General features: G+C 39.5%; 1 protein-coding gene across 1 annotated transcript in view; it reads right to left on the minus strand.

Moving 5' to 3' along the window:
• Positions 1 to 14429, minus strand: part of LOC117520519 (stimulator of interferon genes protein-like) — a 30959-nt gene extending 16530 nt beyond the window's left edge. Inside the window, exon 1 of the mRNA XM_034181848.1 lies at positions 14364 to 14429. The gene's annotated coding sequence lies outside the window, so the exon portion shown is untranslated. The remainder of the gene's footprint in view (positions 1 to 14363) is intronic.
• Between the last annotated feature and the right edge of the window lie 1544 nt (positions 14430 to 15973).

Genomic DNA, 15973 nt, shown 5'->3' on the forward strand with positions numbered 1-15973 from the left:
TGTTTGACAATAAATGGTTTCACCCAACCACTAACCATGAGTGAAAAAAAGTTTTTGTGTTGTCATTCATATTCTCTTAAAAATGGCCAAAAAAGCAAAAATTCTGCCAGGGTATGTAAACTCTTGAGCACAACTGTATTTATCTATTACAGAATTCAGCTTTAATCATTATTGCTAGAAAAGTTAGACAAAAATAACTTTCACTTTACTTCTTTATGGTTACTGGGCAACAAGTAATTTAATGCTTTAACCTATTCTCTTTATCTATTTATCTATTACAGGAAGCAGCTTTAATCATTATAGCTAGAAATACTCTATACCCAGGGATGCACATAACTGGTACTCATTGTGCTCATGTGTGCTAAACATCACTGATGCATGCATAACACTCTTTCTACAGTCTGTCATTGCTTTCCTCTTATGAAGCACTTCCTTTGTGTTTTCTGCTGCGCATCATTTATTTTTAGCACGCACAAGCACCATGAGTACGGGTTATGTGCATACCTGTCTATACATCTATTACAGAATTCAGCTTTACTCGTGTGCTAGAAATGTTAGACAAAAATAACTTTCACTTTAATTCTTTATGGTTACTGGGCAACCAATAATTTAATGCTTTAATCTGTTCTCTTTATCTATTTATCTATTGCTGAATTCAGCTTTAATCATTATTGCTACAAATAATTTATAAATCTATTACAGAATTCAGCTTTAATCGTTATTGCTCAAAAACGTAGACAAAAAGAACTTTCACTTTAATTTTTTATGGTTACTGGGTGAATGCTTTAATCCAGTGGTGCGCAAACTGTGGTACGCGTACCACCAGTGGTATGCGAGCGCTCTCTGGTGGTACACGGGGGAATGTCATGATTTTCCACATTTTTTCCAGATTTTCACTTAAAAAAAAAATCGGAAAAATACAATGCATTACAACCCCTGGCAAAAATTATGGAATCACCGGCCTCTGAGGATGTTCATTCAGTTGTTTAATTTTGTAGAAAAAAAGCAGATCACAGACATGACACAAAACTAAAGTAATTTAAAATGGCAACTTTCTGGCTTTAAGAAACACTATAAGAAATCAAGAAAAAAAGATTGTGGCAGTCAGTAACGGTTACTTTTTTAGACCAAGCAGAGGAAATAAATATGGAATCACTCAATTCTGAGGAAAGAATTATGGAATCACCCTGTAAATTTTCATTCCCAAAACTAACACCTGCATCATATCAGATCTGCTTGTTAGTCTGCATCTAAAAAGGAGTGAACACACCTTGGAGAGCTGTTGCACCAAGTGGGCTGACATGAATCATGGCTCCAACACGAGAGATGTCAGTTGAAACAAAGGAGAGGATTATCAAACTCTTAAAAGAGGGTAAATCATCACGCAATGTTGCAAAAGATGTTGGTTGTTCACAGTCAGCTGTGTCTAAACTCTGGACCAAATACAAACAACATGTGAAGGATGTTAAAGGCAAACATACTGGTAGACCAAGGAAGACATCAAAGCGTCAAGACAGAAACCTTAAAGCAATATGTCTCAAAAATCGAAAAATGTACAACAAAACAAATGAGGAACGAATGGGAGGAAACTGGAGTCAACATCTGTGACCGAACTGTAAGAAACCGCCTAAAGGAAATGGGATTTACATACAGAAAAGCTAAACGAAAGGCATCATTAACACCTAAATAGAAAAAAACAAGGTTACAATGGGCTAAGGAAAAGCAATTGTGGACTGTGGATGACTGGATGAAAGTCATATTCAGTGATGAATCTTGAATCTGCATTGGGCAAGGTGATGATGCTGGAACTTTTGTTTGGTGCCGTTCCAATGAGATTTCTAAAGATGACTGCCTGAAGAGAACATGTACATTTCCACAGTCATTGATGATATGGGGCTGCATGTGAGGTAAAGGCACTGGGGAGATGGCTGTCATTACATCATCAATAAATGCACAAGTTTATGTTGATATTTTGGACAATTGAAAGGATGTTTGGGGATGATGAAATCATTTTTCAAGATGATAATGCATCTTGCCATAGAGCAAAAACTGCAAAAACATTCCTTACAAAAAGACACATAGGGTCAATGTCATGGCATAGGGTCAATGTCAATGAGCAGATCTGATTTGATGCAGGTGTTAATTTGGGGGATGAAAATTTACAGGGTGATTTCCATAATTCTTTCCTCAGAATTGAGTGATTCCATATTTTTTTCCTCTGCTTGGTCTAAAAAAGTAAGCGTTACTGACTGCCACAATCTTTTTTTCTTGATTTCTTATAGTGTTTCTTAAAGCCAGAAAGTTGCCATTTGAAATGACTTTAGTTTTGTGTCATGTCTGTGATCTGAATGAACATCCTCCGAGGCCGGTGATTCCATAATTTTTGCCAGGGGTTGTATAAATACAATGTTTCAAACGAAATGTGTAGCTTGAGATAATTAAAATGGTGTCTTTTAAAAAATATTTGTTGCAAACGTACTCTGCTTACATAGGCATGTACAGGCTGCACGGAATCATGGGATCACTCACTTCAAATTGTTGGTGCGAGCAGGAACAGAAACGTAAATGTGAAGGGTAAATAAATGTAATGTTCTAACGTCGAAATGAGTTTAAAACTGTGGCTAAGTGGAGAGAAAAAGACAGAGAAAAGAAAAGTTGCAGATCAGGATGGAGAGGATATTGGTTCGAGCAATGTGGAAGCAGAACCGAGTAGCACTACTTCAAGTGCTAACGAAAGATGCAACTCTGACCCTGAAATGCCCGCGGATTCTTCGAACAGAAAGCACCGCAAAGCTGCACGAAAATATGACCCAACATATCTCGAGCTCGGGTTCTTTTGGAGCGGGACTGAGGAAGAACCAAAGCCACAATATGTTGTGTGTTCTGAAGTACTGTGCAACGACTCAATGAAACCAGCCAATCTCAAACGGCACCTACATACTAAACACCTGACTTTAAAAGACAAGCCGGTGGACTTTTTTCGAAGAAAACGTGATGAGCTGAAGCAGCCAAAGTCCGCCATTCGTTCCTGTACTGCACCCTCAGCCGACGCACAGGATGCTTCCTACGAAGCTAGCCTGCTCATAGCTAGGTCAGGTGAGCCACACACCATCTGCTCGAAGCTATGTCTACCGCTTGCTAAAAAAATAACACACATCATGTGTGGGGAGAAGGCAGCAAAAAGTTGGACTTGGTGCCACATAGTCTGATTCAGTAAGGTAACAATTCAGGTAACAATAAATAACCACAATAAGGAATAAACATCTCTCCTGTGTGTTTAAAGCTAATTGAGAAGGCATATATGGCTATATTTTAAAATCGGTCATCATGGTGGTACTCACACAGCTGAATTGTTTCTCAGGTGGTACACAGTATTAAAAGTTTGAGAACCACTGCTTTAATCTATTCTCTTTATCAATTTATCTTTTATGGTTACTGGGCAACCAATAATTGAATGCTTTAATCTATTCTCTTTATCTATTTATCTATTACAGAATTCACCTTTAATCATTACTGGTCGAAATAATCTATAAATCTATTACAGAATTCAACTTTAATCATTATTGCTAGAAATCGTAGACAAAAAACTTTCACTTTAATTCTTTATGGTTACTAAGCAACCAATAATTTAATGCTTTAATCTATTCTCTTTAACTATCTATTACAGAATTCAACTTTAATTATTATTGCTAGAAATCTTAGACAAAATAACTTTCACTTTAATCCTTTATGGTTACTGGGCAACCAATAATTTAATGCTTTAATCTATTCTCTTTACCTGTTTATCTATTACCAAATTCAGCTTTAATCATTATTACTTTAATGTGTGTGTGATGCTTTAATCTAGTGTGTGTGTGTGTGTGTGTGTATACGAGTGTTTGCGCACATGCGTTTTTCAAAACAAAGGCCCCAAAGAAGTCACTTATGTACCTTGATGATTTGAAGTCACTTCTGTACTTAAGAACTTTCACTTTAATTCTTTATGGTTACTGGGCAGATCTACAGATCTATTACAGAATTCAGCTTTAGTCATTATTGCTAGAAATGTTAAACAAAAAGAACTTTTACTTTAATTCTTAATGGTTACTGGACAACCAATAATTTAATGCTTTAATCTATTCTCTTTATCTATTTATCTTTTACAGAATTCAACTTTAATCATTATTGCTACAATTCTTAGGCAAAAAGAACTTTCACTTTAATGTGTGTGGTGTTTTAATCTAGTGTGTGTGTGTGTGTGTGTGTGTGTGTGTGTGTGTGTGTGTGTGTGTGTGTGTGCATACGTGCGCTTTCAACTAAAGGGCCCCAAAGACATCTGCCTCGGTGCCCCCAGTCACCATACCAGGAAATTCACGCCGAACACAAATCGTGCCACATACATACATACAGGCTATTTTATATATATACATTTATTCATGAGACTGGGATTTTGTCCACTTTTGTAATAAGGAGTTGGGATTGCGTCTACTGGGATTTTATCCTGTCACCCATTGACGCACCTACAGCCAAATACTCTGCACCAAGTCTACTACAATGAGTGGCAAACAGTCATGTCTGGTAGTTTAGTCGATTCGTAATCAAGTGTGACTCAAAGCAGAAGTTTGACCTTGTTGTCTTTTGTCCTGTTTTAGCATTCGTGTTCGCCATCAACTTTTTTTCATGTTTTTTGTCGGAGCGTTACAGCACCACATACAGGCCTGGCATACATACTGCAGTGTTTTCAGCCGTTTTCAGTGGTTTTGTGCGTACACATATATTTCTTGAATTGGTGTGTTATAGATCACTTTTTGAAAATAGCAAAGGAAAAGATCATATAGGGAAAATTTTGTTTCTGTGTGGATAAGGCCTACAATGGCCATTGCAAGAAAAACAGAATGTCATGAATGACCACACAAGCATGACTTTTCCATCCTTGCAAATTCCAGCACTCCAGTAAAGAGCAGGTCAGACACACCTCTGAACAGTTCTATGTGGCTCAGCAATCTCAAGATATCAGGCCAAACCGAGTCAAAAAAGTAGACTGACATTGTCAAGTCTGACCACACCAGGCCTGCAGTTAAGGAGCTACCTTGAAGGAAAAGACAAACTCACTCTGCCTGTCCTTCACAGAATCCTCAGTGGTCATTACTAGAGTCGATTCATTATGCAGCCCGACCTGCAGCCTTACCTCCTAAAGACAGACACCTCAGACGAGCTGCTGCTGGAGAAACTAATCATTGCCTGTACGTACTAATGAGAAGGAGAGACGACAAAAAGAAACACGCTGCTTCAACACGAGTAATTAGTGCAAGTACAGTGCAGACAGCTGAAGTTCTGCTAGAAAAGAAAAATGGCTACCAGCAAAACAAAGCCGCCCTGCCCCGATCTGCTGTCTGAAATCAAAGAAATGCAACATGAAATGGTATAACTACAGTTGTATGATTTCCATGATTTTCCTTTATAAATCACTGGATGCTTGGATCAGCAATTTCAGTTAAATACTGTATATCATATAGCAGACAAACACTGACATTTGAGAAGTGAAATGAAGTTTATAGGATTTACAGAAAGTGTGCAATAATTCTTTAAACAAAATTGGGCAGGTACATAAATTTGGGCACCCCAACAGAAAAAAAATACATCAATATTTAGTAGATCCTCCTTTTGCAGAAATAACAGCCTCTAAACACTTCTTATAGGTTCCAATGAGAGTCTGGATTCTGGTTGAAGGTATTTTGGACCATTCTTCTTTACAAAATATCTCAGGTGTGTTGGTTTCCGAGCATGGACAGACCGCTTAAAATCACACCACAGATTTTCAATAATATTCAGGTCTGGGGACTGAGATGGCCATTCCAGAACATTGTACTTGTTCCTCTGCATGAATGCCTTAGTAGATTTTGAGCAGTGTTTAGGGTCATTGTCTTGTTGAAAGATCCAGCCCCGGCGCAACTTCAACTTTGTCACAGATTCTTGAACATTGTTCTCAAGAATCTGCTGATATTGACTGGAATCCATGTAACCCTCAACTTTAACAAGATTCCCAGTACCTGTACTGGCCACACAGCCACACAGCATGAAGGAAGCACCTCCAAATTTTACTATTGGTAACAAGTGTTTTTTTCTTGGAATGCTGTGTTCTTTTTATAAATAACTCAGTTTTAGGTTCTTCAGTCCACAGCACCTTATTCCAAAATGAAGCTGGCTTGTCAAAATGTGCTTTAGCATACCTCAAGTGACTCTGTTTGTGGCGTGTATGCAGAAAAGGTTTCGTCTGCATTACAGCATCTCTTTGTGCAAAGTGCGCTGTATAGTTGAACGATACACAGAGACACTATCTGCAGCAAGATCATGTTGTAGGTCTTTGGAGCAGGTCTGTGGGTTGACTATGACTGTTCTCACCATCCTTCCTTTCATCTTATCTGAGATTTTTCTTGGCCTGCCACTTCGGGCCTTAACTAGTCCTGTGCCTGTGGTCTTCCATTTCCTCACTATGTTTCTCATAGTGGAAACTGACAGCTGAAATCTCTGAGATAGCTTTTTGTATCCTTTCCCTAAACCATGATGTTGAACAATCTTTGTTTTCAGGTTATTTGAGAGTTGTTTAGAGGGTCCCATGTTGCCACTCATTAGAAGAGATGCAAAGAGGTGAAACATTTGCAAATGGCACCTTAAATACCCTTTCTCGTGATTGGATTCACCTGTGTAAGGAGGTCAAGTGTCAATGAGCTTACCAAACCAATTTTGTGTTCCAATAATTAGTGCTAAATGTATTCAAATCAATAAAATGACAAGGGTGCCCAAATGTATGCACCTGCCCAATTTTGTTTAAATGATTATTGCACACGTTCTGTAAATACTAGAAACTTAATTTCACTTCTCAAATATCAATGTGTTTGTTTGCTATATGATATACTAGCTGGGGTACCCGGCGCTGCCCGGGTTAACCTGATTTAGACATAAGCCAAGCCATAGACAATTGCCCAACATTTGTTTTTGTAATGCTGATGTCTTACAAATGTAATATTTAATGGGCTAAAGTTTGTCCAGCAGAACTATAAAAGGTGGACTCCCAAAGTAAGTGGAAATACTTGGTTAAAAGACAAACATTTAAAGTCCTTCATGCAGACTTTGTATCTTTGTATTAGACTTTGCAATCAAATTTATAACAGGATAGCACACTCGCTCATTCAGTTGTGGTTCTGGTAGTTACGCTGGAGGTTTGGAAAGACTTTGGCAACCAACTCACATATGTCATGAACAGTGTGATCAAAGGGCAGCTTGACCTCGTCATCCAGAGTGTCAGGGTGCCCAGTAACCATAAAAGATAGATAAAGAGAATAGATGAAAGCATTAAATTATTGGTTGCCCAATATTCATAAAGAATTAAAGTGAAAGTTCTTTTTGTCTAAGATTTCTAGCAATAATGATTAAAGCAGAATTAGTTAAAGTGAAAGTTCTTTTTGTCTAAGATTTCTAGCAATAATGATTAAAGCAAAATTCTGTAACAGATAAAAAGATAAAGAGAAAAGATTAAAGCATTAGTCCAGTAACCATAAAGAATTAAAGTGAAAGTTTGTTTTGCCTACGATTTCTAGCAATAATGATTAAAGCAGAATTCTGTAACAGATAGATAAAGAGAATAGATTAAAACATTAGTCGAGTAACCATAAAGAATTAAAGTGAAAGTTCTTTTTGTCTACGAATTCTAGCAATAATGATTAAAGCAGAATTCTGTAACAGATAAATAGATAAAGAGAATAGATTAAAACATTACTCCAGTAACCATAAAGAATTAAAGTGAAAGTTGTTTTTGTCTAAGATTTCTGGCAGTAATGATTAAAGCTGAATTCTGTAATAGATAAATAGAATAGATTAAGACATTAAATTATTGGTTGCCCTTAATTGTCTCTTTAGGAAGTAAAAGATGTCTTTAACCTTTATGTATCTCACCAGCTTTTTTTGTCTTGTAATAAATGATGAAAATACAAAGTTTTCAGACAGCAAATCTTCAAACTGTACTTGGTTGTACACCAAAGGTAATTATATTTTACAGATTCAATATAATGTTATGTTGAATCAAATAGCTTCTTTGGTTGATTGTATTCAGACAGGAAGGCAAACTGGGTTGTACAGGACAGTCAGGTGCTTAACAGTTGAGAAACCACATGGTACAACACTGTATGGTGTTACATAAAAGGGTATTTCTTACATAAAAGGCTATTTGGGGGTAATTTTCAGTTCAGCTTTTAAAAATGGCACCAGTTTGTTCCCCATGTCACGAGGATTCAGAATATATGTAGTTTTTAGGGCTACATATTATAGTTTGGGTGAGGTGGAATTAGAATTGACCATTTTATACTTTTGTACCCGGGCTTTCTTGATGACATCATCAGGATGGGAGGAGGGATTAGAATTCTGACCACTTTCTAATTGTTGTACTCAGGCTTTCTTGATGACCTCATCAGGATTGGGGGGGGGGTGGGGGAGTGGAATTAGAATTCTGACTGCTTTATACTTTTTGTAGTCAGGCTTTTTTTGATGACATCAAGTAACCATAAAAGATGAATAGGTAAAGAGAATAGATTAAAGCATTAAATTATTGGTTTGCCCAGAACTTAAAAAAAAAATTCTACCAGTTTGTTCCCCATGTCATGAGGATTCAGAATATATACGAGGTCTGTCTGTAAAGTATAGGTCCTTTTTATTTTTTTCAAAAACTATATGGATTTCATTCATATGTTTTTACGTCAGACATGCTTGAACCCTCGTGCGCATGCGTGAGTTTTTCCACGCCTGTCGGTGACGTCATTCGCCTGTGAGCACTCCTTGTGGGAGGAGTCGTCCAGCCCCTCGTCGGAATTCCTTTGTCTGAGAAGTTGCTGAGAGGCTGGCGCTTTGTTTGATCAAAATTCTTTCTAAACCTGTGAGACACATCGAAGTGGACATGGTTCGAAAAATTAAGCTGGTCTTCAGTGAAAATTTTAACAGCTGATGAGAGATTTTGAGGTGATTCTGTCACTTTAAGGACTTTTCACGGTGCGAGACGTCGCGCAGCGCTCTCAGGCAGCGTCATCAGCCTGTTTCAAGCTTAAAACCTCCACATTTCAGGCTCTATTGATCCAGGACGTCGTGAGAGAACAGAGAAGTTTCAGAAGAAGTCGGTTTCAGCATTTTATCCGGATATTCCACTGTTAAAGGAGATTTTTTTAATGAAAGACGTGCGGGCGGATTGCAGCGTCGGCTCGCAGCCGCCGCGACGCTCCGCCACAGGAAAAACACCTCCGTTGGAAGCCTTAAGGACAAGTTGGAACATCTCCAGCTGATAAACAATTTCTCATATACTCACTCCACTGAAAGCCATCAAAAGCCGCCTGGATTTTACAAATGGTTATCAACACGGAGGTGTTTTTCCTGTGCCGCCGCGCTGCCGTCCTCACGTCTTTCATTAAAAAAATCTCCTTTAACAGTGGAATATCCGGATAAAATGCTGAAACCGACTTCTTCTGAAACTTCTCTGTTCTCTCACGACGTCCTGGATCAATAGAGCCTGAAATGTAGAGGTTTTAAGCTTGAAACAGGCTGATGACGCTGCCTGAGAGCGCTGAGCGACGTCTCGCACCGTGAAAAGTCCTTAAGCGACAGTATCACCTCAAAATCTCTCATCAGCTGTTAAAATTTTCACTGAAAACCAGCTTAATTTTTCGAACCGTGTCCACTTCGATGTGTCTCACAGGTTTAGAAAAAATTTTGATCAAACAAAGCGCCAGTCTCTCAGCAACTTCTCAGACAAAGGAATTCCGACGAGGCGCTGGACGACTCCTCCCACAAGGAGTGCTCACAGGCGAATGACGTCACCGACTGGCATGGAAAAACTCACGCATGCGCACGAGGGTTCAAGCATGTCTGACGTAAAAACATATGAATGAAATCCATATAGTTTTTGAAAAAAATAAAAAGGACCTATACTTTACGGACAGCCCTCGTATAGTTTTTAGGGCTACATATTATAGTTTGGGAGTTTATCCTGGACAGACAGACAGACAGACAGACAGAATGAGCCCTTTATGTATATAGATTTAACTAAGATTTCTGATCCAGACAACCAATGATTTATAAAGGAAAATCATGAAAATTATCAGGGGTGCCCAAACCTTTGCATACAACTGTAAAAGACTTAAGAGCAGAGATCTCTCAAGTCAGAGACACCATCAGCAGTCCACACCTGAATGCTCACAGTGTCCTCCATCAAATGTGTCTGACACTTATCCAGTGTTACCACATCCCCAGTTTCCACCTTATGAGACTGAATCAAAGCCTGTGCCATTTTACCACCAGCAGTCAGCCACAGCATTGCCACAGTGCCACCCACACAGTACCACTCCAATCTGATCAGCAGAGTCCTTTAAACTAAGAGAGGTTGCCCACTTGACATGGAGCAACCAATAACATGAAAAGTCCCAAATTTGTGCAAGGTGGAAAGAAGAGAAAGAAAGTGGGTCACTAAAATGTTTGGTTTGTAAAATGACAGTCTGTTACTCAAAAGAATGCCATGGAGAGCACTATATTCAGGTGCCCAAAATCAGAAGACACCTTCAAAAATGATAAGTGCAAAGAAAGTCTCAATCAGCACAGTGGCCTCCATCATCCATAAATGGAAGATGTTCAGAATGACCAGGACTCTTCCTAGAGCTGGCCACATGTCTAAACTGAGTGCTCGGAGGAGAATGGCCCTAGTCAGAGAGGAGATCAAGAACATGATGGTCACTCTGTCAGAGCTCCAGCATTCCTCTGTGGAGAGAGGAGAACCTTCCAGAAGGACAACTATCTCTGCAACAATCCACCAATCAGGCCTGTCTGGTACAGTGGCCAGACGGAAGCCACTCCTTTAGTAAAAGACACATGGCAGCCCACCTGAAATTTGCCAAAAGGCACCTGAAGGACTCTTAGATCATGATAAACAAAATTATCTGGTCTGATGAGACAAAGATTGAACTCTTTGGCATGAATGTCAGGGGTTATGTTTGGAGGAAACCAGGCACCATCCCTACAGTGAAGCATGGTGGTGGCAGCATCATGCTGTGGGAATGTTTTCCAGCAGCAGGAACTGGGAGACTAGTCAGGATTGAGGGAAAGATGAATGCAGCAATGTACAGAGACATCCTGGATGAAAACCTGCTCCAGAGCGCTCTTGACCTCAGTCTGGGATGACGGTTCATCTTTCAGCAGGACAGTGACCCTAAGCACACAGCCAAGATATCAAAGGAATGGCTTCAGGAGAACTCTGTGGATGTCCTTGAGTGACCCAGCCAGAAGCCAGACCTGAATCCAGTCTCATCCACTGCCAACTTCAGTATTTAAGTCGGGTTAACCATGATTACAGCCTGCGTGGGAGACTGCCTTAGAGCAACCTCCTCTTCACAGGTCTCTGTCTTCACCTGTTGGAAGCATGTCTGTACTCTGTGAGAGTTAATAATCACCCATTGTTATGCAGGGCTATGAGCCATTCTTCCTGAGATTGCACCATCAACGGTAAATCCTAGACTGTGATGCTCACAATCAGAATGACGCTGTGTCTGATATATCCAGGCACATACAGGTTCACATTGTAGAAGATGCAATACCTGTTTCTGAGGCCAAACTTGAACGTGTGCAATGAGTTTCACCACAGTCTCTTCACACATTCTTTGTTGTGGTGTACAGTAGAGATATGACCCCCTGATGCCCACAATTAAAAGCAAATCATACCCAATATTGAACTTGTGTGAGATCTTTGTTTTTCAATGCTATGTATCAAATTTCACCTTGATACATGAAGTGTTTGTCACGATACTGTATCACACAAGATTGGGGTGGCAAGAATTACAAGCAAAATGTGCCCAAAGTTGAACTTGTCTCAGCTTCTAGGGTACTATCTCACTGGACTGCAACATCTTGCAAACAGCAATTGCAAGGGCATTCCCTTGACTTCATGCAATGTTCGCTAGGTGTTGCAATTCCCTTGCTTGAGTCACAGGGCATCACATGCATCGTGTGCGGATTTTGAACAATCCAATTGGGGGGAGGTGACAGACGTTCTCGCCACACACTCCCAGAGCTGTCGCTGGTGTTGCAGTGCCCTCGGAAACTAGTATCCCTCATTCAAAACGTGCTAGAATCATGAGAGAACTTTGTGAGGGGTTGGAGAGCCATGAAACTACATTGTGAGTGATTTGAGAAAAGAAAAAAAAAAGATGAACAGGCATGAGCTGCTTTGGGAGCACGCCAAAATAGCAGACATGATTGGAGAGGAACAGCGCTTCTGGAAGTGGCTGAGCAAGTCCGGCAGCCCCAGCAGCCCTGGCAGCCCCGGCCCTGCTGGTCATGGCCTGGCCATGCACACAGTTAGAGCGGGCTTCAGGACTCCCATCCCCATCAACTGGACTTACACTTTACTCATCTTCAACTATTTATCCAGGATTGGGTCACGGGGGATTTATACTTTTAATTATTTATTTATTTTTATGGTGGAGCACAATGGAAATAAGTTCATGCTGCTGGGATGCCTCTGACCTGCCATGTACTCAGATGGGCAGTGGCCTGCACAACACCAGTGGACAGGAGGAGGAAGACAATGCCAGCACTCTGAGTTTTTTTTTTTTTTAAATGAAGGAGCACAACGGAAATAGGTTTAATACTATATTGTGCTATCCTCAGCACTTTTATATACTGTATTGTTCATTACATATATGTTATTGTAGAATAAATAAAATCAAAAGATATACACCCTGAGGCACTGCTGGATATCATGGCACGTCATGGAGAAAAGGTTGGCCCAGTACATGGACGAGAGCTGTGTGTGGATCTCAGAGTGGAGGACAAAAGGATCGTATAAGTGGGGATCGTATACTGGTCATTCCCAGGAGCAGTAGACAGTGAATCCAGCGGGGACATCATTCTGCAAGTTGGTGAGTGCACTGTCCACACTTTTGTTCCTGTACACACCCCCCCCGTCCCTCCCTCAGTGGAGCCACACTAGGCTTTTTTAAATAATTATTATTTTATTATTATTTAGAGTGCTATACCTTCTTGGCTGCAGTCAGCAGAATTTCCACAGCATCGTTTCACATAATAGCAGGATATTCACAGGGCAGTGTCAGCCCACGACCATGAATACTTTGTTTGCAAGCGTGTCATAATTTCAGGTGGCGCTCGACATTTGAGAGACTGCTGTGCAGCATTCACCTGATATGTATGTGGACACTTTCTCCGTGAGTCCATGCGATATTCGGACAACATTCGGGCGACATTCAATAATGTGTTTTTAGTACCAATTCAGTGAACTAGCTACTGTGAATGTAGAGAAGCTTGACTCTTCGACTGGACTGGGTTGCTTGACGTAAGGACATTTCGCTTCAAATCACAGGAGCTTCCTCAGCTAAAATTCTTGCTCTGGTAGTCTGACTTCTGTCTTGACTCTTGTAGAGAAGAATAAACCAGAAGCCAACAAAAGCTGGAGTTTTTAACCTAACCAGACCTCTCCTACCGAGAGGCTGACTGCTATAGGCTAGTGACTAAACAATAGCTCTAATTAGCACCTAATGTGCGCTAGTTAGCACTCTCCTAATGATGGGATGGAAACCTCCCCTGATGGCTCCCTTGACGACTCCCAACAAACAACTAAAAAATGACATGTTAAAACATACTCAAAAAATAAAAAAATAAAGCAGTACTTGTATTTTTTGCTCTCATTTTGACCAGGTTCAGGTAAGAAAAAGAATAATAATAATAATAATAATAAAACAGGTTTCTTCATTGCACATGACTTGTGTCACAGTGTCCAGCTGGTTGGATTTTATTGGGGGGAAAACTGCTCATTAACATGAATTTGAACAAATTTGTGAACAGAATAAATTTGAAAGAAGACTTTTGTGTGCATTGAAGAAATTGTAGATATTTTAATTACATTTATGAAAAATATGGGAGCAAACACAAAAATGTTGCATTGATATTTTTTGTTGCATACATGTAATTCAACCCAATAGTATATTTATTATATAGTTGTGTTCAACCTGGATACTAACTGTATATTAAAATAGATAATGATAGAAATTAAAATTCATTAATCGGGTGAAAACAATGTCCCTTTTCTAAAAAAAATAAAATAAAATGAACAGCCCATCCTTGACTCATTTCTAGATCAAATCTGTCAGAAAAAATGTGTTTCAGATACAAAATGTGTTACAGATGAACAAACTGTGATGTCTCTCTGAGCCCTGTTTCCAGTGCAGAGGGAGAGTGTAAACTATGACAGAACTGCATTATGTGATGGCATTAAAAAAAAAGAAAGAAAGAAAAAAAAAAAGTGCATTTTAAGTTCTGGCTGAGAAATAATGGACAGATACCTTGATGTGGTGGAATCGGGAAAAAAGAAATTTGCTTCTTCTTTACTCTCTCGTTTGTGACTGAACGTTTCATTGACTGTGTAACACTTTCAGTTTTGTTTCTGTTAAAATTCTTTGCATCTTAACTCAACAGCCACACAAGGTGAAGTCATACAGAGAGAGATAAGAAGAAAAGGAAACAAACAGCAGGTGAAGACTGCTATTAACAGGTTTTTCAGCTTTAACTAATTCCCAAATTATTAGGCTCTTACAGTAAAACAGCTGTTGATAGTTTCACACACCAAATTGGAAAAGTACAGCACGTACTGCAACCAAACACAGTTTAACACTGCTGCAAAGTTTTCTGTCACATCTGGTGTTGACATGTAGTTTGAGAGTTTGTGTGGATCAGAGTTTTCTCATGTTAATTCTCACATTTTGATACTGTCTTTGACCATGTTACATAATTCATACATCACATGTGATCTCAATTGTTTCTAGTTCCTGGAGCCACGTGTGTCTGGCTTGGCATCATTTTGACAGATAAATTAGTTAGATTGTTATCCAAGATTAGGTATGATAATACAACTACCACTTTTCATTAATATTTATGTAATTAGTCCATCAATACCTTTAATAAAATTTGGGGGATGCAAGGACTCAGTCCTCCATATTTCCTCAAATTTCACTCCCCCGTGAGGTGTACATTTAATCCATAAAGCTGAGCCTTTTATCTAATGGCCCCTTCACACATAGCACAAATAAGTAGGAATCAGGGCGAAACAGCCCAAATAAGCGAACCCCGAAAACACTGAGCTGACGTCGGGAGGGACACACGGTCAGGCAGGCGAGAACAATCCAGCTGCGATGTGGGAGCAGCTGGAGCGTGTGGAATCACATCACACAGCCACTGTTGAGAAAAAAAAAAATAAATAAAAAACTACACACAATAAAAAACACTGCAATGTCCAATATTTAATCCCTCTTATTGAGCGGACAAAATAAGTATGATCCCTCTGTGTCTGACCCATGGTCAGACTTACAGTCATGAAATGACATGAATGAAGCAGTGCGCTCTCAATGTGATCAGCCGGATATATAAATACAGTAACTGCTACAATCACAGGACACTGATAGATTAGATATTGGTATATAATTCGTGAAAATCACTGGGTTGATATAAATAATAAATAAAAGGGGACCCAATACAGAACCCTGCAGTTAAATAACCCTGGTAAATAAAAAATAAATGCCACTGATGGGATTCAAACCTGCAATTTACAAAAGCTCTGATTAACAGACAGAAACTTTCCCACTGTGCTACAATCACTGTCTTATAAGAGGAGTGTAAAATGCCTAAAATCAACAAGGAGATAAATGTATTTTTAAAAAGAGAGAGAAATCAGACAATGTAGATGAAGTTTTCGTCATCTTCAATTACAGCGAGAAAGGTGCCGTAATTACTGACAAAACAGCGTTTGTTACGGTGTATTTTTTGGTGATACGTGACTGAAAGTGCCGTATTTGTCGCACTGTTGGCTTGTCATAGTGCTGCGGCACGCCGTGTACAGAACACGTGTGTCCTGTCAGACAGACGTGACATTCAGATCACCTGTTGCATGTCCACATGA

Source organism: Thalassophryne amazonica, chromosome 11 (genome assembly GCF_902500255.1).
Source record: "Thalassophryne amazonica chromosome 11, fThaAma1.1, whole genome shotgun sequence".
Lineage (NCBI taxonomy): Eukaryota > Metazoa > Chordata > Actinopteri > Batrachoidiformes > Batrachoididae > Thalassophryne > Thalassophryne amazonica.